This window comes from Pseudopodoces humilis, chromosome 16, assembly GCF_049639895.1.
Source record: "Pseudopodoces humilis isolate 2021_Gansu_Grassland_sample_001 chromosome 16, ASM4963989v1, whole genome shotgun sequence".
NCBI lineage: Eukaryota > Metazoa > Chordata > Aves > Passeriformes > Paridae > Pseudopodoces > Pseudopodoces humilis.
Genome location: NC_142215.1, coordinates 6274641 through 6302244, shown reverse-complemented (window position 1 = coordinate 6302244; position 27604 = coordinate 6274641).

Genomic DNA, 27604 nt, shown 5'->3' with positions numbered 1-27604 from the left:
GTGATCCTGGCACAGAGGATTTTCTAGCTGAGAATATCCCAAGTGTTTTTACTAATTAACTATTTCCAGTATCTACCATTCCAAATGTGTAAGTCAGATTCCAAGAAGGCGTGATATTTTAACTTTTTTTTAGTGCACCTTCTGCTTCCTAAAACCTAGCATTAAATTCAGGCTTTTCTGTGGAATCCTGTAGCTGAGATTTCTATCTAATCATGCATCTGCAGGAGATTCAGTGCTGAGAAAAACATGACATATCATAAAAGTCAATGAGTTTCACTCTGGCAGTGAAGAAAAATCTCTATTTCCATCATTTTCCTCCAGGATGTGGATTTTGCAATGCTACTCTGTGGTATTTCAATGCATAAAAAGATGGCGAAGACCTTTGTTGTAAGAGATCCAGAGAGGGTTATTTCAAGTGGTTTGGAATCATGATAGAGTTCATGCCACTGACTGAACAGGACAGCACCAAGCCCTGTGTGGGAAGGGTCCCCATCAAAAGCTCTGGGCAGGGTCCCAGCCTGTTTGATTGGCTCCCAATTACCTGAAACAGCAAGGTGAGTTCTTTGCTCTTGCCTCTTCTGGACCAAAAGTAAATGCAGTTACAAGAGCCCAAAGCAGCCAAACTCCTCACATCAGAGAGAACATCAGTTTGCAAGATACAGGCTCATCTCACTGCCAAAAACGCACAGACATAATAAAAGGAGGAATAATTTTTTATCTCCCTTTGGACAACACTAAAACAGGATTCTAAGGGGATGGAGAATTAAAATCCAAATGCAGATGTTCAGCATGGTGTGGGCTGTGCTTTTCTAATTCATTATCAGCTGCTTTCTGTTGGGGACAAAATATCTTTTCATCTCTTGAAGAGCTCCAGTCCTTTACACACCACCTCTTCAGCTAGGAAGGAATTAACAACTATTGTGGATGTTTTGGTAGTGATGAAAGCTTCACTATTCATCATGCCAGCTCTCCTATTCATGGAGAAGCTAGTCTGTGCTGCTGGAAAACTCCACCAGCTACACTTCTCTTGGGTGATTGTGAAGTGTCTGTGCACAAAGTCAGTCCAGCTCCATCTCCCTGTCCTGCCCTGACTGTGGGAGCCAATTTCTACTGAAATCAAAAGTGAATGCAAAAGACAGGAAATAAAATTTATTGCTGGGGGAGATCCACAAACTGAAAAACTTTAAATGAGGCATTTTTCATCCACAAAGAACAGCACTCAGGGTCACCCTGTGCCATCTCTCTACATTAAACATTTTATTGATTTTATCTTTCTCGAGTCTTAAGAGTCTTTCAGATGATTAAAATTCAGGTGAAAGCAATCTGAGCGAGGGGAAGGTGTGGTGGAGCCAAACTTCCTCCTGCAGGGCAGCCACATCAAAATGCCTACATAATTGTCAGTTGGAAGTAGCTTCTTTGGAGTCCTCGAAGCAGCTTAAAAAATAATGATGACCCTCTGTCCTTCTGCTCCATTACCCTCAACATACTTTTTCTTTCACATGGATACATGCCATAACGTGGACAAATACCAGGGAAAGCGAGTCTGGGAAGAAGTACTGTTTAAATCCAGGGCTAAGCCATTTCCACATGAACAGGCTAAGAGGTGCAGAGGCATCTGAGATGAGGAGGATGTTAGTTATCCTGAAACATTCATCAGTGCTGCCAGCACAGCTGTTTAACGGGGAAAGAATCCTCTGTCACTCTTGGCTGCCAGCTTGGAGCTCATTGGGTGGTGAAAACATAAAGTCAGTGTGTGCAGAACAGCAGAGATGCACAGTGTCTCCCCCAGACACGTCCAGGTCAGGATTAAGGGTGTTTGGTTGATTGCCCTGATCCCAGCTCAGGCAGGAAGGGGATGGCTGTGGGGCTGCAGCTCTGCACACAGATGCTGCAGGGTGGCTCTCGCTGCTGCCAAAGGGCTCCACACCAGGGAGCTCACAGCGCCTGTGCCAAGGAGCAAATTGTCTCTTTGGGGTGCCAGTGGGTTTGCTGTGACCTCAGCACCAGGGCACAAACTTGTATTTGTGGGAAAAAGCTTCTTACGGGACGTGTTGTGACAGGACGAGGGGAATTGGCTTTGCACTGAAAGGGCTCAGTTTAGGTTAAATGCAAGAAGAAGGTTTTTTTTCAGTGAGGGCAGTGAAACACTGGGATGGGCTGCCCAATGCCCCATCCCTGGGAACATTCAAAGCCAGGTTGGATGGGGCTCTGAGCAACTTGGTCAAGTTGAAGATGTCTCTGCTCACTGCAGAGGGGCTGGACTACAGCTTGAAGGGTCCCTTCACTCCCTCTGTTGATGCTCACAGAGAGACAGAAGTAGCTTTGGAGTTTATTTAACATTTTTTTATATCCATGAAAGATTTGGGTGTCCTGCTCATTGCTGGGATCTGTTTCCAGGGAGAAATGGAGACTAAGATGGATAGCTGCTGTTAGCATTGTCTGCTTCATTTTCAAAGACAGCTTTTTGCTGTTGTTTTCTTTTGGTTGCCTGTCTAATATGTGCAGAGCAAGTACCAAAGTCATTACACTCAACAGGAAATGGCTTTGGGCCACAGCAAGCTGGGGTTGTTTTTGAGCTGGCAACTGAAAATGAGATTTCTGTGTGCTGCTTACCAGCCCTCTGCATCTCCCATTCCCCCTCCTTCCTCCCTGCCTTGCCCTCCATCACACTGCAGTGTGGATCTGTCATTGATGGATGATATCCAAAACCAGGTCTTGTCCCCACCATCAGATGTGAATGTTGGGCAGATTGTGACCACTGCACAAAGAGTAGCCTCAATTTTAAAATGTTGAGCAAAAGCAAATTCTCATTCTAGGAAATAATTACTGAAAAGAGGAGAAAAATAATGTTCTATTGCTGCATGTTTGGCTCCTTCCTGCTTTTGTGGTTCCCAACACTGGCTCAGTCATCATCATCCTGATGGTTATGGACAGCCTGGGGGTGCTGGCACAGCCACTCTTCCCACACTCCTCCATCAGGCTCTCCATTTTCCCCATACAGATCATTCCATGATTCCATGGATTCCATTCCAGCATGAAGGGAAGAAATGCTGTCTCCTGGAATGGAGAGGATCTTCTCTGCAGCCAGGGCCTGACCCCAGCCTGGGATGTGGCTGAATGCTGACAGGGTTCCAGGAGCTCAGTGCAAAAGGGTCAATGTCCATATTCCTGGATTTTAAGGGGGGACTGGATTTCTGATGTTCAAAATCAAGTGGAAGAGGAGGAGAGAATCCAAAAATCAGTAGGAAGAAGGTGGAGAGGGAGACAACAGAAAGGAGTACTGGGGCAATGGCTGGAGGAGAACTGTGACATAAACCATGGAAGAGGGCAGTGCCCAGAGCAGGCAGGACTATTCAGAGTACACTTGTTCCTTTTGGCTCATGATGCAGCTGATAATATTTTCCTAAATGCATTTTCTTTTCATCATTTGCCCACACAAACAGCGTGTATCTAATCCTCAGAAAGGTAACATTTGTGAATAGTTTGCTAGCCAAAATCCTTTGGGTGAGAAATTTAACAGGCTTCAGGATGGAACTTGCTAAATTTATCAAAGATATTAAGTGCTGGATGTACCTATGGGATTTGGTACCCTTGGAGTCCTCTTTGGGCCTGTTTCCTAGGTTCCTATCTCACAGCACTCTGCACACATTTAGCCCATAAGCCTCAACAACTGGCAAGCTGATATTATCACTTCTAGTTTTTATCTAGGGAACATTAGACACAGAAAAGAGTTGGTCAAAAATATTGTTGCCAATGAATTTAGTGGAATTACTAACTCCTTAAAGAGAAGTATGTGCTTCAGTGCTCAGGGTCAGAGGCTCCCTTGTGCTCACTTAGACCCATTTGTGCCTTACAAATGACACCCTCTTAAGATACCAGCTGGCCCCTCGGTTTCTGAGTTGCTTAATGTGTCCTGTCTTTCCACCACTGCCTTCCACATTCCCAGTCAGATGGCACTGGGCATTTTAATACCTTTGACAGCTAGAGGGGTGTGGGAATGCCTCACATGTTGTTCCTGATAGTTAATGGAGAACTAATGAGACAACAGCTGCCAAAAGCCAGCAGTGCCTCTCGCTCCCTCCCTGTCTCCGTGCCTGCAGCAGGAGCACGGCAGCAGAGCTGGGGATGCTGGTGGTGCTGTGGGTCAGGATGCAAAGCAGTCCCCTGGCCTTGGGAGCAGAACAGACCTTCACCCAGTGAAGGCTCTGCTCTGCAGCTGTGTTACTTCACACAGATGGGATTTTCTATCTGCCCCACAGGCCTTGAGCAGCACTTTCCAGGGAGAGAACGAGCAGGGAGGGAAAGGGAGGATTCCATGGAGCTCACTGCTAGTTCTACTCTTGTCAGCAGCAGACAATGATATCTACACCCAGGGGTGAACAGTGGTTACTGAGAGCCCAAACATTATTTTTTTTCCCTTCCTGCTTGCTCAATGATTCTATTTTTTGGTTGTCATTCCTAACAGCCAGTTTGGAAAATACAGTCTGCAGCTCCATAAACGTTCAAGGCTCTTCACCTCCAAAGACAGTTACTGCATGCTGTGGGGGAATGAGCAGTCAGAGCCCTCCGTTTCTACCTTGTAAAGCAAGAATGTCTGATCAATAAATTTTACTGCTGTAGCAGTAACTGTGGTAGTAACTAAACTAAAGCACAGGAGCTGACAGAATGGCTGGATTGATATTCTGTCAGAAGGAGAAATAATTGCCAGATAGGAAACTCTTTAAATGTTCATGAACAATCAACCATATGATATTTCTTCCCCTGGGACATTTTTTAAGGAGAATAAATTAGCTGCATGAAAATATTTATTGCCCAGAGCACCTGGTTGAAATGATATTATGTAGATGTGTTTCAGCTCCTCAGAACTCCTTTACTTCTTTTTCAAAGTGGCATCATGCAAATCCAGAGTCACCTTTGCACAGGTAGCTGGGATTGGACAATCTGGTGGCTGTATGTTCAGGTCTACTGCTAAAACCTGCGAGAAGATGGTGGAGAATTATTTCTGACAAGTTTAAAAGCCAGCTGAGCTCAGAAGGCTTGAAGGTAAAGTTCCTTTGTAATTGTTGCAAATATTGATTCAGTCTCCAAACCTCTCTGGCACCAGAGCAGGGAAGAATTACACTGAAACCAGACCACTGTCTGCATCACAAGAGTTCCATTCTGGGCAAGAACTGGAGACTTTTGGAGGTGAGAAGTCAGGAGACAAAGTTTCACTGAAGCACAGGCTTCTCAGAATCACATTTTGGCAAGTTCTGATAAAGGAAAAACACTCCTTGCCTGTAGCTGCTTATGTCCCTTGAATAATTCCCTGCAAACTCATCACCATTTGTCAGCAGAACTTCAGCTAAAATAATGCATGACCGTCGTGCATCGATCCACTGGCTTGACCAGGGTAAGCCCAAAGCAGCAAGTTAAATTTCCATCATTAAAGTCTTAAATACAATTTACTTCTTGATCGTATGTAGGCAGCCTTTTAGAGCCTCTATGCATGAGCACTGGCTGCTTGCACTCAGAACAAGGAAAGGGTAACAACTTATTTAACACCCTCTCAATCTGTCTTCTCAAAGGCCTTTTCTTTTTGTATTTACTGCAGATAAAAGGCTCTGGGATAACCAAACAAACTGTTGGTACTTATCCAAATTGAATGAAATCTTAGGAACTTTCCCCTCTTTTCTTGCAAGTAAATCCTGGCCACATTGAAATGAAAGGCAGAATTCCTGTCACTTAAATGGGGCTTTAGTCATTCAATCCCCATGTTCCCAGTAATTACTCCTGGGAGTGGGCTTGACTCCTGTTCCACTTGATGAATTGATCCTTGTTCAGGACACAGAGGGGCCCCGTTGCCAAGTGTGTGCAGTGAGCAGGGGAAGGGGTGAGTGGGGCTGAAGCAAGGTGCTTGTGCCAGAGAGACAGTTTCTGTCCAGCTGCCCTGCACTGTGCCTGAGAAAGCAATTAGGGTTGGTTTTCTCTCTTTTTTTTTTTGTTTTCTCCCCAGAAACTACTGGGTCTGAACAAAGTCATTTGCAGACTGGGTTGGCAAAATGCTGGTCTGCATATCACTACTGGAGGCTGGAATCCTGCCTCTCCTAACAATGCTCCAGTGCATCACTCCCTGTGTGGGTACCAGAAACAAATCCACAATGGTCTGGGGAGAAGTACCTTCCTTTCACAGATAAATGCCAGCATTTATCACCAAATTAAGTGAAACAACCTAAAATAAGTATCTAATTAATAGTGGTGTGCCCTATCTTCATAACATTTTATGAGAGGTAATTATTGATTCATTAAAATAACACGTGTGTCTCTTGTTTTTCCGCACAGTAAAACGTGTGAAAGCAGCATCCACCTTGAATATTAATGGATGAATCATTTAAACAGTTTACAGCATCAGTTCAGATAAACAATTAAGTGCAATCCATGTCTTGTTAGAGTAAATGGAATATTTGGGGGAGGAAAGAAAGCCAGCATTTACAGCCATGACTAAGATGCAATCAGAGGTGTGGGAATGAAAAGATGGGAAAAGGGTTTTGGGAGCTTTCTGAGTCAATCTGGGTCCTCAGCATCCAGATCAACTGGGTAAGAGACATTCATCAGCCTTTGCTTTTTCCTGGGTCTGTCAGTATTTCCCAGTTACAGATCAGAGCCTGACCATCAGCATCCTCAGCATGGTGGCTCCAGCTGCACCAGTTCAAGGTTGCCAGAGGACACCTACCCCGAGGCAGCTCCCATGTGTGACAAGCACAGGAGACGTCCAGAAGACACATGAATCAGGGAGATTCCAAGAGAACTGTGAGCCAGAGAAGTCCCAGGGGAGTGAACCCAGAAGAGAAAGGACCATGTCTAAATACCTGAGACTATACTGCTGTCAGCAGCTCAAAGGCCACCACATAGATCAAGCTGTGATGATAAAACCCAGGGCATCCTACTCTTTTTTTTTGCTCTCCCAGGTTAGGGGCATTTTGGGCACATTCCAGAAGGAAAAACATTCTGACTGGGGACACAAATCCTGCATTTCCAAGAAGTCCAGCCCAAATCCTTTATCTGGACAGAGCAGCTTGAAACATCACTATATTCAACAGCCCTACAAAAATTCAGCCTCAAGATAAAGTGCTCTGCTATAATATAAAGACACATGCAGCAATGAGCTGTGCTGGGAAACCTCGGGAACAGATTCACAGCTCAGTGGATGGGATTAGTGAGGGCTGGAATTGCTTTTACAGCCTGGCTTCTGGTTAACCCCGTAGTGCATGAGGGGCTGCAAGGCTGGAGGCAGCTTTGGAGATGGAGAGGCAGCCTGTGAAAATTTCCTGTTTATTGGGAGTCAGGAGGCAGGAAATGCCAGCTGGGGTTTTCCCAAGGTGAAGTATTTGCCCAGCTGTCTGGTCACAATATTCTTTCTTATCCAAACAAGGTTGTAAAATGTCTCCCACTAAAAGCCACATAAAGAACTAAGTAAGGGCTGGACCTTTATGCACACACAGAGATTTGTCCAACAAATGCTTTTCCAGAGACAATAAAACTTGTCGAGGTTCATTCGTGTTTTCTCACTGCCCTTAGCATACAAGCTGGGTGTGGCATTTCAGTTTCTTTGAGTGAAAGCCCCTACCTTAGTTATTAAAAACATCTCATTAATTTTATACTGTTACAATGTCTAGGTCTTCAGCATTCTGCCCCCCACCCTTTGGGAGGAATATTGGGACATCTGTGTTCTCATATGCATGGTGCCAGTTCCCAACAAATCTCACTGCATCCACACGAGGAGATGAAAACTGATTCAATGAGGGCTCTGGGTTATTCACTAATGGCATGGATGTTTTTCTGACAGTGAGCAGCTTGCAATAGCCACAGACCATGAGTTAGGAGTTAGCAAATATTTTTGTAGGCAGGAATCCTTCCAAATGAGAACACTTCCATTAAACTCAGAGCAAACACTTAAGGAAGATAATTTCTTTATAATATTTTTATTTGCTGTGGCCATGTCTAAGAGAAGTGTAAGACACAGCATTAAAATAATTTGATTCAAGCATTACCAGATCAAAGTTTCTCCCATGGTGCCCAAGATTTCCCAAAGCCATGTAAGATCTAGCTTGTGCACTTTAGTGAATCCGTGGGATTTGCTGTGGCAGAAACATGTCTGGGATTTCCATGTGCTCTGGACAGGTATTGGACAAACAGAGACTTCAACTCTTTGTCTCCTGCTCACTGATTTCCATAAGGCATTTTGTAGCTGAAAACCAAAAAAAGTACAGAATCTTATCCAGAATTTTTTTGGTTTTATGGGTTTTTTTTTGTGGGGGTTTGGGGTGGGGAGGTGTTGTTTGGTTTTTGGAGGGGTTTTTTGTTTTGGTTAGTTTTTTTATTGTTTGTTTGAGGGTTTTTTTCATGAGGTGGAGGGACACCAGCTCACACCACACTGCTTTTAAGGGCACCTATAAGCACTTATAAGAGCTGTGATCAGTGAAGCATTAGCAGAGAGGGGGCTGTAGGAGCAGGGAGAGCAGAGGACTGCTGGATTACAACTTTGGTGAGTAGTTCTTGTTTATTTTAGGAAGATTTTCCAACGAGTGGTACTTTTCTTCCTCTTGGTATCAGTGGGGGAACTACTGCTCCCTATCTGGCTCTGTGCCTTAATCTGCACTGAGGAAAGGCTAAAAGAGGAAAAGAAGGGTTCTTCTCAGCTCAGGATAATAGTGCCTGCACAGCACACAGCTGTGGCTCCAATTTAATGCAAGTAAAGGTGTTGAAGGAGCAGCATGGGGAATGGAGTGGCTAAAAACCCTTTCATTCCACTGAAGCTGCAAGGTTAGAGGGTTGGACAGCTTACTTCTCCTCCCCACAACTCAAAAGGGGACAGGGATGGTATCAGTCCCAGAGTGTCCTAACAATGTCAGCTGAGGATCTTTTTCCTTATTTTGGGGCTGTTTTATTTCTTGAACTCATTTTGCTGTGTTTTGACATTTTCATTGGACAGCATCTCACCTGCAGAGAACAAAATCAGTGTTTAATATGTTTCCTAATGAAATAACTCAGACCACCATTCTGGACATTCCTTCCCTATAACCCATTCATCACGGCTAGGCTGAAAACTATGTTTTCCTTCTACTTCTGTTGCCCCCAGTAATAAACCATAGAAGATTTATTACCAGATCAAATGATGACCTGCTGTGAAACCTCAGACCCTGGCTATTGATCTGTGTGTGCTGTCTGCCTGTGTTAACAAGCCCAGGACAGACTGAGTGCTGTGCTCAGCCCCCCCTGAAGCTGCTGGGTGCAGCTTGACCCTGGCAAATTAGACCAAAGAGCTCCAGAGAATGGATATTTTTCAGCTGGAGAGCCTTAGGAAGGGGATTTCTGTGCCACGCTGAACTGTCATGCTATTGGGCCAGATTTTTTGTGAAGCTGTTTTGACTGTCACTGCTTTCTTGTCCATCCTATGAGTAGGAATGAACTATGACCTGGTGCCAGGGCCATGTTTTTATCATCTCCCCATCCATCATATTGCTCTGAAGAACTGGGATCAGGTCTCATGTCCATAGCGTGTGCCTGATGCTACAAGGCAATGCAGAAATGCCTCTTTCCCCTCCCTGCCTTCCCAGCACCAAAGCCTGCTGGCCTTCTGAACTGTTTTCTTCAGTGTGATAAAGATCTTTTATGTTTCTTTATGGAAGCCCTGCTAGCTCTTTTGACTTGTCAGGAATAATTTAAAAAAATGAGAATGTAAGATTTGACAAAAGGGATAAATCAGTGTAATGGGAAATACCTAACTTGAGGGAAATGCAGAGACCTTTGCCCAAGTTATTCTTATGCTGTAGCTCTTGAGCATCAATATTTCTTTCCTCCTAAGAAGTTGCACTTTCCTGAGGACAGAGACAGGAAGGCAGGATTCTCCTGGGGCTGGTTGGTAACTGATATGCTATCTGCTTTCTGGGCACTTGAGATGAAGCAGATAGGAAATATATTTCCCTGCTAAATCTAGGCTTGAGCAAGCTCTCTGCTGGGTGGCTGCTTCCTATTATCCCCTTGGAAATTTGCTGGCTCCCCAAGACAGAGACTTCAGCCCTCAAAGAGGTGACTGATACTCACAGAGCAGAGAGCAGATCCTGTGCTTTGCTTGCCCTACATGGGGCTGACACATAACAGTGCCAGAATAATCAGCTGTGTTTCACATCAGGAAAAGTGACCCCATTTCCCATCCTGAGTTATGAAGTCTAGAGGAAGAATGGAGTAACACAGGTTTACTTCTGTTCTGTTCCCTGTTAGCCTGCTGAATAACAGCTCTGCTGCCCCTGGACCAGGAAAATCCTGCATCTGTTCCTCTGAAGACATGCTGCCCTCGAAGTTATCATTTGGTGTGCTTGGACTCCTGACACGAGAGCCAAGAGTTCTGTTCCATGTCTGCAATTTCCACTGAGGTTGGGGGCTCTTGAGAGAACACTGAGGAGGTGTAAAGCATCAGATGTTTTTTCTTATTTCATTTATTTTTTCTTAGTTTTTTCTCTCCCTCCCTCTGAGAATAAGGTTTTGGCAGTGTAAATTTGTGGCAGTAGGCTCTTTTGAAGCACATGTTGCTCTATCCTTACCAGATACAATAGCAAAAGGAAAGATGAACCAGTGAGAAGGGATTGTGCATGCAATGGGGATGTGACAATAGAGAGTATTGACAAAGATTTTATCTGAGCAATTGTCCAAGTCTTGTACAAACAGATCTATCCATCTCTGCAGCACCAGGCAGCTCACTTTGTGTTGTCTGGTGAGGGGCTTAAATCAAACACAGAGCAAAATGAGACTGAGAGCATCTTTAGTTACACATCTCTGAAGAGGGGTTTGCTTTTTGCTGCTCAGATTCCTAAAGACTAAGTATTTAAAATCTGTGTGTGCCTTGAGCACACAAGGATATGCAGTAAAAGGTGGAAAGAAGGTAGGATTACTGCTTCTGGGGGAAAAAACTCCATTATTTTAAGGCTTTCTGGGAAAGCATCTCAGCTGGGTGGGTAACTGCAAACTGAGGAAGAGGCAGCATGAATTTAGATAAAAGTTCGGACCTTGCTGCTGGATGGGCTAGAGGAGGTCCCAGCTGCATGCACCACCACATTGATGTGACTCCTGACATGGCTCTCATGCTGTTCTGGCCACTTCCAAGGCCATGGTCCAGAGGTGCCCTTAGGTGCAAAGAGAACCAGGGAGCAAAAAGGTACTGCTTTGAATCAAGCAACATCACCTTTTTACCACCAGCACAAAAATCCTTTCTCTCCTCCTTTATTTTGGCAAAGGTTTAGTATTTTTCAAAGGGAGTTGGGCATTAATTCCCCATTCCAGTGACTGCTAGTGCCTAAATGCTTTACCTGGTCCCTAGTGCCTATATCCAGCAGAGATGTCTCTATGCCTTAGCTCTGCCTACATCCTTCTCTCAGATTGGCCTGACTGCTTATTTGGTTCTCCTTCCTTTAATAATTGCCCACTCATTTGAGCTGTAATCCTTTGTCTTACTGCAAAGGTGTGGGGAGAGATAAAACAAAAGCACTCTTGTGAGGCAGAGAAACCTGGCTGTGAGCAAGGGTCTGTTCTGTGTTTGCAGTGTATCTATCAGCCATGCTTGGCAGACCAAGAAAATCAGTCTCTGGCCTGTATAAATATGAATGATGCAAAAGGAGGATTAGATGCAATAAAATACCCTGCTTGTTTCTCCTGTCTTATTTACTTGGTTTTGTTGCTATTAATAAGTATTTTGTGCAGAGGGTTGAAGTGCTGCTATTGCTCTACAAAAGTACATAAACAGGTTTAAATAGAAATAAGGGCTGTTTATCCTAAATTCTAATTTTCTTTGGCCTTTGGCTAAAGGCACATATTTATGACATGGTGACAGTGTGGGTATGCATTGGGTGTGCTATCCAGACATGAAAAGAGACATTGGCAGAGGTTTAGGATGTGAATTGATGCTGCATCTAACCAGGACCCTGCTACAGAAAAGAGCAGCCATCAAACATGCAGCCCTACCAGCTCTCAGCATCACCCTCCCCCTGCTTCTCCTTCATTCACTCAGTGCAAATTAGATCAAGAAACTGATCCCCTGGAAGACTCCTTTCATTTTTTTCTTCCTCCTCATGTCAGCTCAGCTCACTGAGCTGACTCTGACTCAGGGGCTGCACACCCTGCAGTGCTGAGGAGCCTGCAGAGGAACAGCTCTGCTCACTCAGCCTGGAGCCCTGCTGCCAGCTGGAATGTGTGCTGGGAATCCTGGAATATCCTGGGCTGGAGCAGGTTACTCACAAGTGAGCAGCAGCCAAGGCAGGAGCAGGCTGGCTTCTCTGGAGCTAACAGGGTTAGTGTGGTGAGGCTTGGATCAGGGTCAGGGATGTGCTTGGAGGGAAGCACAGAACCCTCTTGCTCCCAATATTTACCACTCACCTTCCCCCAGGGAATCTGATGTCCCAAGCACAGGCATTATTAATATACAGCTCCTTGCTGGAATTGATGCATCTCCTCGGGAGCCTCATTTTGCAGCCGGGTGGAACCCACGAAGGGACTCAAAGTGTGGGTTCAGTCACCCCCATGCTGGGGCAGTGGGGGCCATGGGTTTGATGGAGAGGGAAAAGCAGGACAAGGTGGCTGCGAAATTTTCCCTGGCCACAAGAGGGTGGCCTAAGGTGGCACTTATTCTGACAAGTACCATGTTTTGAGCTTAGAACAAGCTCTGCTCATGTGCGTTTTTCTAATTCCAGCCAGAAGCACGAGTGCTGGAATATAAGAAAAACTGATTTCGCTGTGATTTTCCTGCTGTGGCTTGCAGATCAAAGGAGTTTAGATAGTTTACTTGGGCAAGTTTTGCATAAGCTTTCAAACTTTCTTGGTGCTTATCAGCATGATGTTAACTCCAGCAGGAATGAAGGATGTTTAAAATCCTGAACAGCTGTTGAGTTGTTCTTAACCTCCAGCTGAGTAACAGTGCCTAAGAAGCTTCATTTGTGATATGCAGAGCTCCAGAAAGCGGGATGATTTTTTACTTCCACATCTGGAAAGAGGAAGCATAATAGAGTAGTTTACTTTCTCTTTGTTTCCAATGAGTTAAACTTCCTCAAAACAGTCCTGTCTTCTCCTCTGCCTGAGTTTGGTTATTATCTTTGTTACCGTACTTTTCAGGCCTCATGAGATAAATCATCTTCACATGGCAGAACAGTGAGATTTTATACACTTCTCCGAGCTTGTTACAGGCATAACTGCAATTAGAGATGACTTGTTTTTGTGCTGAACCAGGGGTTGAAAAAAAAACCCTTTAAATGGGTATTCTCTCCAAGATAACTGACGTCAATCACATCATTACTGTGAATTTTGTTACCTGTTCCACAGCATCAGGCTGCAAAGAACATCCTATTGTCCCAAGGGTTTTTGTGATGGATTGGTTGAGTAGAAATGAGGGGAGGGCTGTGCTGCATTTTGTATTGAAGTGATTCTTTTTAGTTTATATTTATCCTGGATTCCTTTCTTATGAAGAACAGTTATTATAGGTGATGGGAAAATCTGCAGAGATGCAATTTAGCAGCAGGCAGCCTAGAGGTGAGGTGGATTTGCAGAGAAGGGAGCTCTAGGTGCCCCAAATCTTTGTTTCAAAGGGGCTTTAACAGGTGGCCAAGATGTGATGTGGGATGTCTGTGGGTGCCTCAGGTGGGAGGACACAGTCCTGGGGGGGAAATGGGGTCAGGTGGGCACTGAACTGGGCCCCTGGTAAAAGACAAATGGGAAGTCCTGGTGATTGGGAAGTAAGATGTGAAGAAACCAGTTCAGAAAGGGTTCTAATGTGACCTTTGAGGGCTTCATGGAGGATTCAACTTGAAGTCAAGCAGCTTCACCCTGCAAAACCTCTGAGGCTGATTATGCTCATAATACTTGGCTGCTTCACAAAGCATCCAAGGCAGATGTTCAGGCCCAGGAACACAGATTTTTTCCTGCAGGGGGTTAATTTACCTTCTTATTGCTTTATTTTTTCCTTTGCTAGAAAGGTGTTTTGATTTGCAAAGCAGAAAAAGCCATCACCTGCTATTGAAGGGGACAGTCCTAGGGAGTGGAGGCCTCACAAAACTGCTCCCCACAAGCAGCTGCAGCCTGCCTGGGATTTCCATGCCTGTCTGGAGATTGGTGGAGTACAGATGAAAAGAAGTTAAAGAGAACCTGGGTAGCCATTGTATCAGGGAGTTGAGCATAGATGACTGAAGCAGAATGGGTTCTGTTTCTGATTTCCCCCTTCAGTGCTCAGTGATTACGAATGGAGAGGTACTCCCCTGGAGCCTGGGCTGGAGCACCTTCCCTGCAGCTTGCTGGGCTTTTTCTCTCTCTGTGTTACTGCAGCTGCAGTCAAGCTTTGCAAGCTAAACATTCTCATTAGTATGGGCAATGTTGATGAGGAAGATGGCTCTGCTTTTCTTTCCTCCTGGGTTTCTTCTCTTGAAAACTGAAAGAGGGATGGTACTGAACTTGCATCCACATCTTGCCAGCCCTGTCTCACACCTTGTGAGATGCAGCAGCCATGTGAAAGGTGCTCATCTTCACTCTCCTTACTGCACATCCCATGCAGGCTGCAGGACCCACCTGGAGGGGAATCAGAGAGGGGTGAGGAGCTGATCCTTCACTTGCCAATGGACACACAACTACTGTCCTCCATTGCTGTGACAACTACACACAGGTAAATGGACTCCCAAGCCCTTGGAATGATGCTTTGTGTTCACTCTTGTAGGGTCTTTGTAGTCTGTTACAGGGGCAGGTTCCATTTTTAGGAGGAAAGTGAGACATTGTCTTAAGAAAGGAAAGAATTACCAACATAAAAAACCTTTCCCATTTTGCTTTTTGGTCCCCATCACTGCTGCTGTTCTTGTATTCAAATGTGTGTTCCTGCCTTACACTTCTATTTCAAAGTAACAAATTCAAGCCAGATGTAAGTGTGGTGATTGCTCTGAATTTCATCCATTTCCATGGGCTTGTTTCAACTGTGAATTCATGTTTGGACAAGTGGAGTTTTTACTCAAATGATTATTAAATACCTCTGTGCTGCAAATGCTAGGCTTTTTCAAGGATCTTTTTTAAATTATTGCCACTATCTCATTTATTTTATTCAAATTCCACATAATTATATTTTCCTATTCTATCAGTGAATATATGACAGCAAGAAAAAAATCATGAGATGACAAAAATATGCCAGTGCCCAGCTGTCTGTGCTTCTCCAGCACAAAAGATCCTGCCTCTTTTAAGTAAAGCTTCTGTTTGTCTGTGAGTGAACCTGCTACAGGACTACAATAATGGACTCTTTCAAGGGAAAACAATAAACACGGTATCAGCTGGCAGATGCTGTCCTTCCTGACTGCAGTGTTATATCCATTATTCAATAAGATGGACATGATGTCCAGGAGAGCAGGAGTGATGAGGTGTAACTCTATCTTTCTGCACCAGGAACCTCCAAAGAGATTAATGGAGGAGGAAGGAGGGGAAGGTTTTTCCTTTGGGTTTCTGGTGTCTTATGACTGCAGATTTTGGTCTGCAGGCAGGACTCTGGAGGAGTCCTACTGGGTGAAGACTGAGATAGAGAAAGCTGTTTGTGAGTTGTGGGTTGTTTAGTTTGGTTTGGTTTGTTTTTACAACTTTGGCAGTAAATGTGTTTTCTTTCTTAGTACTATTTTTTCAAATTTTTTCTGCAAAAAATGAGGTCAAGTCATGTTCAGTTCAGGTGTTCTTGGTCCTATGGATGAGCAAGAAGCACAGGGATAAATATGTTGTTACTTAGAGTTGAAAAAATAACTTCAGAGCAGCTCCATGCTGAAGGTACAGACCGAGGAGATGGATCAGCAAGTGTGACTCACAAACATCAGCTGTTCTGGTACAGTGGGGTTTCCTTAGCACTGACTGGAAAGTCTTGGAGAAAATGAATTTTGAAGCCAGCTTGCATATGAAATGAGAATGTGTGTTCTGAAGTCGGTCTTGATGAGTGGTGCAGGGGCAATCAGAACAACAGCCAGATCTCTTTGACAAAAGGTGCAGATCTTGGCTGTGCTGTGTCCAGCTAGTTTAAACTTGGGAGGTTTCTAGGTTCTGGGGAAATAGATTTAAGTCTCATCTCCAGGAACTGATCCGATACCAGTGGTTTTTTTCTAAGCAGTCTTCCAAAGTAGCTGCTAATAAATTCTACGAGCAGGTGTAGAGTAGCTCTTAGATGTGAAAGATGATGATGCTCACACGAGAGACCAAACGTAGCAGGTAGTCCATATGTCTAGACAGGAACAAGAAATATGTACACCAAAGCCCTTGGTTCATGCAGGTCAGATCTATTTCAGAAGCAGGCTTTGTGCCTGGCTATGGGGATATAAAGCTGATCTGGCTCCCTGCCAGCAGAAAACAATCCCCAGCCACCCCTGGCTTTCTTATCACAAGGCAACATACTCCAGGCACGCTGACTTCCTCTGATCTGGCCGTAGGTGCTCAACTGCCAGCAATTAGTCTCCCTGAATCTCATTTCTTGGGTATTACAGTTCTAAGGAAAGGGCCAGTGCCTGATTCTTAAGAGGGCAAGGGGTTAACATGCTTAATAAAAATACCCTGACACTATAAAAAGCTGTATCCTTATTTCTGAAAGCAACATATTCTATTACCCTGGAAATGACTGATTGGCCCTAATGAAGCTCCATGGGGAGAACATACAGCAATATGGCTGGCTCTGGTTACCTTAGCAACTCTCTCCTTGAGAATTCAGAGGCTAAATTTATATAAAATTGGAGATCTAAAAACACCTGACAATATTCCGACAGAGAAAAATGCTACCCACTGAAATTAACCTTGATTAAGAAGGATGATGTTGCTGTAATTGACACTGTGTTCCTCCAGCAGAAGGGCTTTGAATGCTTATTGTTGTTGTGAGTCAGGGAAAGCAACAGGCAGCTCTGAAAGGGCCCAAAGGAGCATCCAGGGGAAATCAGTGGGGAAGTTGTGGAGTGAAAATCAGTGAGATGGGGAATAATTGGCTCCAAGTTATGTGGAAGTGTCCAGCTGTGAGTGTTTTTAATCCTTGCAATCCCCCATCACTATTTGTATACAATAATTTAGGTTGGAAAAGACCCTTAAGATCAAGCACAGCTATGAACTTCCTATGACTTCGAGGATTGTTCCTTAGGTTAGAAATTCTCCAGCTCTCAGGCAAGGTCTACTCTGCTCTGCCTTGTGAAGCACCTACTTGAGTCTCCACCTAGAGTAGAACTGAAGTTTGTCAGAAGTGAATTTGTTATAGACCAGTTAAGTCCATACACATATGACTGCTTGTATTACCAGGGTGCCTTTTTTGTACTTCCCTGGGTTCCAGTGCAGATAAAATCTTTTACATCAGCCCCAATAATGCTGGATAACCCTTGAGAGAGGGTTTGGAGAATAGTGCTTTTAATTCTCCCATCTTTACCTTTCAAGCACATGCAGATTGTGATCATTTTAATGGTACCACTTATTGTCTTTAATAATTTTAATGGTAGTCTGGACTGACTTAGCTTTTAAGGACTGAAAGGGAGACTCTCTGAGGACTCAGTGGGGAAAGGTGAAGTGGCAGGAGAAACCCTGAGCTCCCACAGGTGAAGCTTAAAGAGATGCTGCTGGCTGGGATCAGGGACAGAGCCACTCTGAGCTGTGAAAGCTGTGGTTAATTTTACTTGTGGAATTTGTTGCTGGGGGAGGTCAGCAGGACAAATACTCCGGTTGGGTTTTAAATAGGGCTGGATAATTTCATGATGTCTAACAACATTTGCAGCTCTGCAAGGCAAGCTAACAAGGTTAATCAAATCTTATGCTTCAGGGAACTGCCTTGCCATTCAGGCCTGCTTATGTGTAAACACTGCAAGATGGTGCATCATGGGTGTTTGACCAAAAATATCAAGAGTCTGCATCACTGAGCCAGTTTTGTCCTAAGCTAGAGTGATCAAGGATTTGATCTGAGATGGAGAAATGCAATAACCCTCATTACTTCTCAGCTTATTGCTCTCTGAAACGCAGCTGCGCTGGCATATTATAAGAAATCAGAGCACATGTGCAGCCACAAAACCTTGAGGAATTATCAGTTACACTCCATTGCTGATGAGGGAGGCTCTTGGTGATTGTAGTCCCTGTAGTACTTAATGCTAATGCTCTTAGGGCAGCGCTTTCCTGCTGTAGAGCAGCTTCTGCTGGGTCAGGAGCTCAGTAACAGATCAGGAAATGGTGCTAAAAACTGAAAGGCTTGCACAGGTGAGGCAGGGCATGGCTGCACAGTCTGTCCATTTCCTCCTCCTTCACTTAGTGAAACTAGAATAATTTAATTTAAATGGCTTCTCTGTGAGTCTTGCCAGTGACCCTGGCAGGCTGAGCTCAGCACAGGCAGTGGGGATTTTGGGGGTGTCACAGAGCTTGGGACTCTGAAAGTGGAGCAGATCCTCTGCTGTCTTAATGTGGAGCATCATCTTGATGAGCACCCAAGTTGTTTCTGATTTAGTGAGGAAATGGATGGAAGATCTCAGCCTTTTATTCCTATTTTGATCATTCACAAAGGGGTTATACTGGTATAAATCTGTTGACTCATTTAGGATTTATACTCTGAAAATTGGTGGCAGGGTTTGGCTGGCTGCTTTTGTTTTTGCTGCTACTTGGCTCTTGGATGTGATGCTTGTAATTGAGAGCTGAAAGCAAATGGAGTGAGCTTGGCCACCAAATAGCTTCACTCATGGTCTCTTTGTTTGCACAGTGTTTTCACTGTCTTTAAAGGAATATGGAGGGGAAAGGTTCCTGGCTTGATTGTGGCTTTAATCCAGGCTGAGCCAGGTGGGTTCCAGCTAAGTTTGGCTCTTCAGCTGTATCTAACAGGTCCAGAGCCATGGGAGAGAGCAGAGCTGGAAGGCAGAACACATTTCTACATATTTACTGGATGGTGTCCTTCCTTTGCCCTTGCTGCTTAAAGTCTCTTCAGTTACACTGAGTGTTAGGCTGGAGTGTGTTAGTGAAGGCTGAAAAAAGCTCAGGGTTTTCATGGGCTTTCCAATATTCTACCTGAAATATTTAAAGACCTGAAAATCTGAAGCAAGATATTCTGGATTTCCCTAAATTGTCATTTCCTTAAAAGTCATAACAAGCCAATATGTTTGTCATTGCCACATGTTTAAAGGGGGAACCAAAAGGAATTTAAAAGACACTTCCCATATATAGGGAAGGTCCAAGTTTCTCTGAACTAAAACAAAAAGGATTTCAATTTTTGCATTGTAGATGTTTTAGTATTACAATGATTAGTTCTTCACATATTCAATTATCATTAAAACTCTAATAAATGCAATGTATCTTCAATTAATGGAAATATCATTTGATTGTAGCTTCCTTTTTTGTTTTACAAATAATTTCATGATGATCAGGCAACAAAAAAATTTTTTGAGAATTAATTCTGGAAAGCAGATTCAATAAGAACTCCCCTCTGCATACTTATGCCATGTTTGTGAGAGACAGCACATGATGCTGACCTCTGCTTAACTCAAACCAACAGAGAAATACAGTAACTCCCATAAAATTACACTTTCATTGGGTGTGTGTATAAATATATGTGTGTGTGTACATACATTTATATGTAGTACATAGTTGTTGTGCTGGATTGGACTACATTGTCCTTTTAAATTAGCACTGCCTCCAATTCTGGTTCTCAAGTGCTTCTATCCCAGAACCTGCATCTCAGCAGAGCACTGTCTGACACTCAAAAGTTTCTAATACTCTGTTTTGCCACTTCAAAATAATCCTGAGAATATTCCTCTAGAATGAAATAAATTACAAAGGTCTCTGGTATATGAAAAGGAGGGAAAAGATCAGTCTTTAGCTGGAGGTTAACTGATGGTTAACTCAGCTGATAAGAGAAGGTGTTGCCAATCAGGACTGGCAGAGGGTGGTGATGGCTTGTACATGTGTGACATCTCATGTCTTCTGTCACACCTCAGCTCAGAGCCAGGAGTCTGTCACAGGAATTTACAGCAGGAAACTTCCTGATCGTCCTTGAGCCAAACACAGCATCCTCAGGCTTGGCCTGCCTGGCCAGTAATGGATTTAAGGACAGGTACACTGAATGGTATTAATTATGGCTGGTTTCCTTTTATGCACATCATAATGCTGCTTCCCACAGCAAGGAAGGAAGCTGGTCCCTGCTGGGAAGGGATCCTGCAGCCTCCTCTTGTGAGGGGCTGAGGTGCCTCACCCAGACTGCACCTGGAGCTAATGTAACACATACATTGGGACAAGGTATGCTTTGCTAAGATGGGCAGATTGAAAAGGAAAATGCTCTGGAGACACAGATATCCAAGGAATGAATCCTGTACCCCTATGACATACTTCCCTTGCCCTGTCCTATCTAACCAGGTGATGGAAGTGGGAGGGTCATAAAGTCCCAGGAAGACCATCAGCAACCTCACAAGCTCTGTTTGCTGCTTAATAAAAACTGGTTACAGGGTATTGATAACCCCCCACCCGACCTCTTGCTACCCTGGATGCTCTTGAGTGATATTTTTAATCACACTTGACAGTGAGATGCCCGGCTCACAACCTTACAGACCTTATCAAACCTTATCAGACAATCCAGAAACTCATCAAGATCTTTCTGATTGCAAAGCAGGTTTTGGGATGTTTCATTCTGCCACTGGCCACACATGGGGTGTCTGTCTGTCAGCTCCCAGCGCACGCTTGTCACTCAGTAAAGGGTGTGGAGGAGCAACCTGAACATAATAAGAAGCCCTGGATAAAAGGAAATTGAAAATGGAAGTCCCTGGCCTTTGGAATTAAAGGATGAAGCAATCTCTGGTTAGCTCATTCCCCCTAGGGAAGTCCTCAAGCCTCTTGCAGCCTGCACTGTAAAGAAGCTTACAGGAAAATATGCATTTCATTTTATTTTGTTGAGAGGAAGAAGGGCAAATGAAATGACCAGGGGAGAGATGGACAGAGAGTGGAGCAGAGTTGGCACTTTCCATTATGTTTCATTTGTCAAGCCAGTTAGTCTTGCTGCAGGAATAATCTCAGGTTCTCTGCCTTTTTTTCTCTGGATATCTGCTGCCCTTTTGCAGTGATTTAACTCCTTGCCCCATTCCTCCTTTCTGGGAGGGCAGAGAAGATGGTTTGGGCTTGTCTCTTGTGCAAGCTCAGTGCTGCCTCGGAGCTCTCCTCAGCTCAGAGCCAAGATCTGCCCCTGTTTTGATTGTGGTTTGAGGTCCTTGCTGCTTCTGTGGGGAACCTAAAGATTTCTCTTTCAGGGGGCTCTTTCCCAGCATCTAGGAAATATCTCCAGTTCTGTTTTGAACTGGATTTCTCACAGCACATCTCCAAAGTACTGGGTATGTCCCCCAGAAACTGGTTTAGCATGCTCCTTCCTTCTTAGATAACTGTGTTATGTTTCTGTAGGATGGAATTTGTGACATAATTGAGCTAAACCTCTTCCTTTCTCACTAATAACAGCATTTTCACCACATCCTACTCTCTGTTCATAGAATGCAGCCTGTGGTTGGATTCTGTGAATTCCTGCATATCCTGCCTGATGCTATAAGCTCTGAAATCCACTCCCCAGAGGAACTTCATGCAGGTTCAATCCTCAGCAGTGCTGAACTGCAGTGCTGCTGGGAGAGCTCAGGAGCTGTTGCTTACACAAAAGCTGGCAATTAGTAAATTTTGGTAGGGACATGAAGTAACACTTGTACCTGTGCTCAGCTCCCTGCAGGGGCCAGTTTACAGTCCAATTAAACAATTATGAGTCATTAAACTGAAGCTTCAGAATCCTCTGGGCTCTCTAAATTGCTATTTACATAATTCTACAGCTAAAAATAATGAAGATAAAGTAATCAGGTGGCAGTGGAACATCTTTTCAAGTATATGAGAAGTTAATTGCCTTCACTTTATTCCCAAGTGTGCAAACACTGTCTTGTTTGATAGTGACAAATATAATTTGGGGGGTATTTTACCCACCTGACATTGTGAAGAGGGTATAGGCTGTGCTTAGTTGCAGTTATCATCTCAAGAAAATATTATTACTCTATACAGGTCCATCACCCTGTGGTATTTATTAAGAAAATATGAGATTCCTGAAAGATGTAACTTCTGAATTAGGCTCTGCTAGACTTGACAGGATAACGAAAAGCTGGAGTGAACTTTAAAGGTTTAAAGCCTGATAAAAAGAAGTTTTGCTTTTCCTTTTTCTTTCCTGTTTTGAGGCTGTCCTGTGCAGGGGCAGGAGCTGTTCTTTGCTCCTTGTGGGTCCCTTCCAACTCAGGATATGCCAAATTCTAGGTTCATGTCACCATTCAGATCAGAAAAAGCCCCTTGTGTTCACATGGATTGCAGGCTTTCAACAGCTTGATCTGGAACTCTCTTGGTGTTCTTGCCTTCAAAATTTGGGTAAACCCTGCTGGGCTTACCATGCTTTCACCTATTCCCTTCACTACAGTGGAAATGCAAGGCTGGAAATAAAAAGATGACATTTATCTTTAAGGCCACACTTGACTTCAGTTGGAGCTTCCCAAGTGCTCAGTGCTTTGGAAAATACATTTTTCAACTGACAATTTGATGGCTTATCCCATGCAGGACATCTTAAATGCTTTATGAAACAGAATGGCTTAAGCACCTCATTAAATGCCTTGCTGAATACAGAGTTAAATAGCAATTATTCTGCATGACTCAGTTTCTCTACCCACCCAGAAGGAAGTTTTTGAGCACTCTGTACAGTATTACAAGGAGATATGTTATAATATAAGTGAACTATTGTACAGATACAAAATCTTACACTCAGTATTAGATTTGCCTTGCTGTATGTAATTGTCCTTTGCAATCAATATTCATATTTCTTCAGAATGACACCAATACAACTGCAAAACAAAACTGAGTGTTTGGAAAAGAAATTGCTGTGAACTGAGAAATAAATGTTTTTTTCTAAATACTTCTTGTCCAAAGCTCCAAGTACCTTTCATCAAATTTTATGGAAATGAAACCAAATTAGCTCTAAATAGCAGAGCTGAGGACTGGCACCTCAGCTGTGAGAATAGTATGTTTGTTCTTTTTTGCAATGTGTTTCTAGGAAGGAGGGGGAAAAAATAGCATTAGAAAAGTGATGTGAAAAGTAAAAATCTCAGTGTTTGCTTGTTCAGTACCTCAGCAATATCACAATGAATTATCTTTGTACCAAAGCTTTTTTAACCCTTTGGAGTTGTTCTTGGAGCCCTTGAGTTGCTCTGGATCTATGCTTCTGTTCCACAGCAAGGAGAAGGGATCTGCTGCAGGGAGCAAAGCCAAAAGCCCCGTTTTTGAGGAAGAAGGAATTCCATTCTCCCAATACAGATCTAGGAAAGGACTGGCAAATGCATTGCAGTGATATCTCCATATTTCCCTGATTTCACAGTAAGCTATACCCTTGATGCTAAAAAATTAAATTCAGTTGATTGCAGCCCTGGTCTTAAAGCTCTTTGTTCCTTTAATCTGTGTCTTCACTGATTACTCACAGCGTCCAAACTCTCCAGGGCAGCAGGGACCAAGGGCCAAAGACCCTGCCTGAGTTGTTATTCCTAGAACTGGCATCCAGTCTGGGGTGTGTAGGAGAGGCATGTGCTACAGGACTGGGTCTGACTCTTCATTTCCAACTCTGTTTCTACCAAGGGACACGAAAAGAGGCAGAGACGTTATGTTAAAGGAAAGTGAGAGTGGCAGAGGTGGCCTCTGGAGATTTAGCACTACACAGTGTCTGTTCTCATCAAAGTGACACCTTGTGCCGGTGTCCCTGAGCATCCCAGGAGCTGCAGGGCAGCACACGGAACCTCGGTGCTGGTGCAAAGGGATGCCCACAGGAGAAGTGGCTGCACACACAGATGGCACCTTCAGGAGGCACAAACACCTGAATTTGGTGATGCTTCCTTACCCTGAGCTCACCTCTGCTCCTCCTCAACAAGGGACGAGCTGCTGCAATCAGAAGCACGTTATCACTCCAAAGTGACCTTGAGTGTCACAGCCTGTGAGGTACCTTATAAATCAAAAGGCACAGTAATTACCCACATTAGGTGAGTGATTTGGGATTGTTTTGGGTAATAGCATCGCTGCAGATTCTCCTAGGGATTTCTCAACTTCAGGAAAGTAAGACTTAAGGCTCTCTCTGGTATCCTTTGCTAAGCCTTTTATTGCATCTTTTGGGCACATTTTATGATGATCCAGCTTTTCTCAGAGTTTGTAATGACCATTGCTGGCTGGGAATGGCATCAAGAGGCCTTTTTAGCTTGAACAATGTGATACTTTACTTACAGTATCCTCATGCCTGGCTGTGATCTTGAGTAGAGGGACATGTAACCTAGCAAGCTGGAGTAAGTTATGACTTGAAAAACGTGAGGTTTTCCTGATTTCTGCACCTTTTCAGGAAGTATTGCTTACCTGACTTTAATTTTACTATTCCTACAAACACTGGATTCTGCCAACTTTTATTCTTTGAAGGGTAAAATTTTGCCATTTGATGGAGTTGAGAAGCCCATGAGAACAGAGATAAAATGAGAAAAGGACCAGAACTGATAGGCAAAACCAGAAAAAGCACTCTATTTGACTGGTGTAATTTTGCTTGGTCTCACACTTTCAGGTGAGTTAGAACCCTTGAGACAGAATATTATCTGTCTTTTTAACTAATGGAGAATTTAACTTGCCTGTGGAAATTAAGGTTTGCTCAGTCTCAGAGATGTAAATGCTGGGGATTCCCTGTGCAGACATGAGTCAGCCACAGCCCCCAGCTGCTGCTCCTTCAGAGCAGCTCCAGCTCCCCTGTGATGTGCCTTCTGGCCTGACTAGAAGAATAAATTGACACCAGAAGTAATAAACAGAGAAAAAAGTGAGTTGTCTGGACAAGGAATGGCAATCCCCTGTAATCTCTGAAGCCCTGCTCTCCTGTTGAAATGCTATCCTTGTCTTCATCTGAGCTCCAAGACACTGTCTGAAGGCTTCCAACATTTCTACATCACCTAAATCTCATTTTTCAGTACAAAAATGTCATCAATAATAATCAAAGATATTCTAGTAATAATTCAGAAATGGCTTAAGTCTTCCTGCCAAAAAAAAGTCCTGACCCCAAACCAGGTCTATTAGAAACTCCTGAACTCATTCAACCTTGAAATCCCAAATTCTCTTTCAAAATTCTGTGCTCTGGGATTTTTCCTTCAGTGGATGTGTCTGAAGCTGTTTGTGCACCCCTGGAGGATGCTCCCCCCCAGCTGGGGATGTCTGCACCGTGCTCCTGCCCTCTCTCACTGCAGCTGGAGCCTGACTGTGCCTCACTCAGAAGGCTCAGGCTGCCCTGTCTGGCAGCCCAAAAGGCACAGGCTGTGCCAGAAGACATTGCCTGTGCTGGGTTTTCTGTCTCAACTCCCTGCCTGTGCCAGAATATCATCTTGCAGAGTCCCTGCCTCTTGCTTAAGAGCAAAAGGCCAGGGTAAATCTCATATCCTGCTTTCTTGGATACAATAGTGTCCTAAAAGAACAAAATCCTGAACTCTGTGCCTGACCTGCCTGACTCAGGATGTCTGCTGTAGAGGCCACAGGCTTTTTGATGGGGTTTTCCTAACAAAAGGACAGCTCCAAATAAAGCCCTTGCTCAGAGAGATGTGTGGCTGAAATTTCTCCAAACTGTTCAAGGAAGGAAGTTGGGTCTTAAGAGGAAAAGTCTGTCTTTGAGTCATGTTTCTTCTACTTCCTAGGGCTATTTTGGAATTATGCAAAAAGGAGAAAACAAAATTTAAAAAAAGCAAGGCTTAGGTTGACTTTTTTTTTTTTTTTAATTATTTTTCCTGATTTAGCATCTCTTATGTCACCAGGAGCTTTGCCATTCATTTCAGCTGGAGCCCTTATTACTGCCTTTCATTTCTCCAATTTGCCTTCAGCACTGCAAAGCAGCCTGCAGTGTGTTTTGGCTTTCCTGGGGGGTGTGTTGAGCCCCACGTCCTCTTTTGCTGTTGTTCTCCCTGAGAACTGAACAGTGACTTTTCATTTATCAGTTATGAGGTGGCTTTGTACTGCATCAGTGAACAGGGCAATTCCCTGCAGTCCCTGGCTTCCCTATCCCCACTCCTGTATAGCTGTGTAGGGACAAAATGTCACTGTCCAAAGGGAACAGATTCTCTGCCTGGATGTAAAGGACCTCAAAATACTGTAGAGTCATTCCTGTGGTGGTGTGACTGTTTTGCAGTAGTAATCCAAAATCTGTAGGAGTGTTACTAGTACAGGAAACCTGCAGTGGGATGCACGAGGTCTGTGTTTGAAAGGAAGAAAATTTGCAGTTGTAAATCTCAAGGTGGTTGTTCTTTCCTGCCAAGTGTCTCCTTGTTATTTCCAAAAGCAAACCCTGTCTGCTCTGCATTGCTGGATGTCTCTAGGTCATTCACTGAGGGCTTTCTCTTCCATTGAGGTTACCAGGGCTGGAAATCCACATTTTTACTCTGTGCATTGAAATTGGTAGTGAGATCCAGCCTCTGGAGTTATGATATGTAAAGAATGCCATCTCATTTACAAAAAAAAAAAAAAGATTAAAAAATGAAAGGGTATTTTGAGCCCTTTTGGCTGAGGGGGAAAGCTCTCAGTGGTCTCCTGAGGACTCCAAAGGAACAAATAGAACTTGGGAGTTATTTTTAAATTCCACATTGCTAAGAACTGGAAACACAAACAAATTCCTGAAACTGCCTCAGAAATAGAGGGCACATAAAGAGAAATGCTGTGCCCAAGCAGCACCCTGATCCCATTTCCCGTTTTACCTGTGGATAACTTCTTGCCCTCTTGAAAATTTCCTGACTGCTAAGGACATGTAGGGAAAACTGCAGGAATCAGCTCATTCCCATGTATCATCCAGCACTTTTTTTTACCCTGCTGCAATATTTCTCACCTGTCCCATGCAGCAGATTCAAAGAAGTCATACAGGGGCCAGGTCTGCAGTTCCATTTATCATTTCAGACAATATAGAAAATGGTGTTGCAACAGAGCAAACTACTAAATCACACATAATTGCACTGATAACGACTTGGGGAAGGTGACAACAGCTAGGGAACTCTTTCATCTTCCAAGGTTAAACATCTTAGAGGTATTTGATCGCCTCTTCATGTGAAAATGCATATTTTCATCCCAGATCTTTTCTGCATAAAGCAACTCACAAAGGAAAAAAAAAAAAAGAAAAATAGGTTTGCTTATTTATTTGCATGTAACTAAGGGAGGATTGACTGTCATACAGGGGGTGACACTGATGTCCCACTGCAGAGGCAGGTGCAAAATCCCTGTGCCACATGCAGCAGTGTGGCACACTGAGATGAAGGACCTTGCCCAAGACTTCAAGAAGTCTTTGGCAGATGGTTGGGTTCAGGTTGGTCCCAAACCCCTGATATGAGCAGAGAAGCCCCCTCATCCCCAAGACAGTCTGCCTCCTGGTTTGGTTTCTCCAATTTCAAAGCCAATGTTGTCAGTAATTGAAATCTGTTTGGTTCCTGGTGTGTGGAAAGTTACAAACGTTTTATCTGTGCAGGGCTGGAGGAAAAGGCTCTTTGAGCTGTTGGCTGTTCCCCTCACCCTCAAAATACCCTTTTTATTGCCCTCCAATACTGAA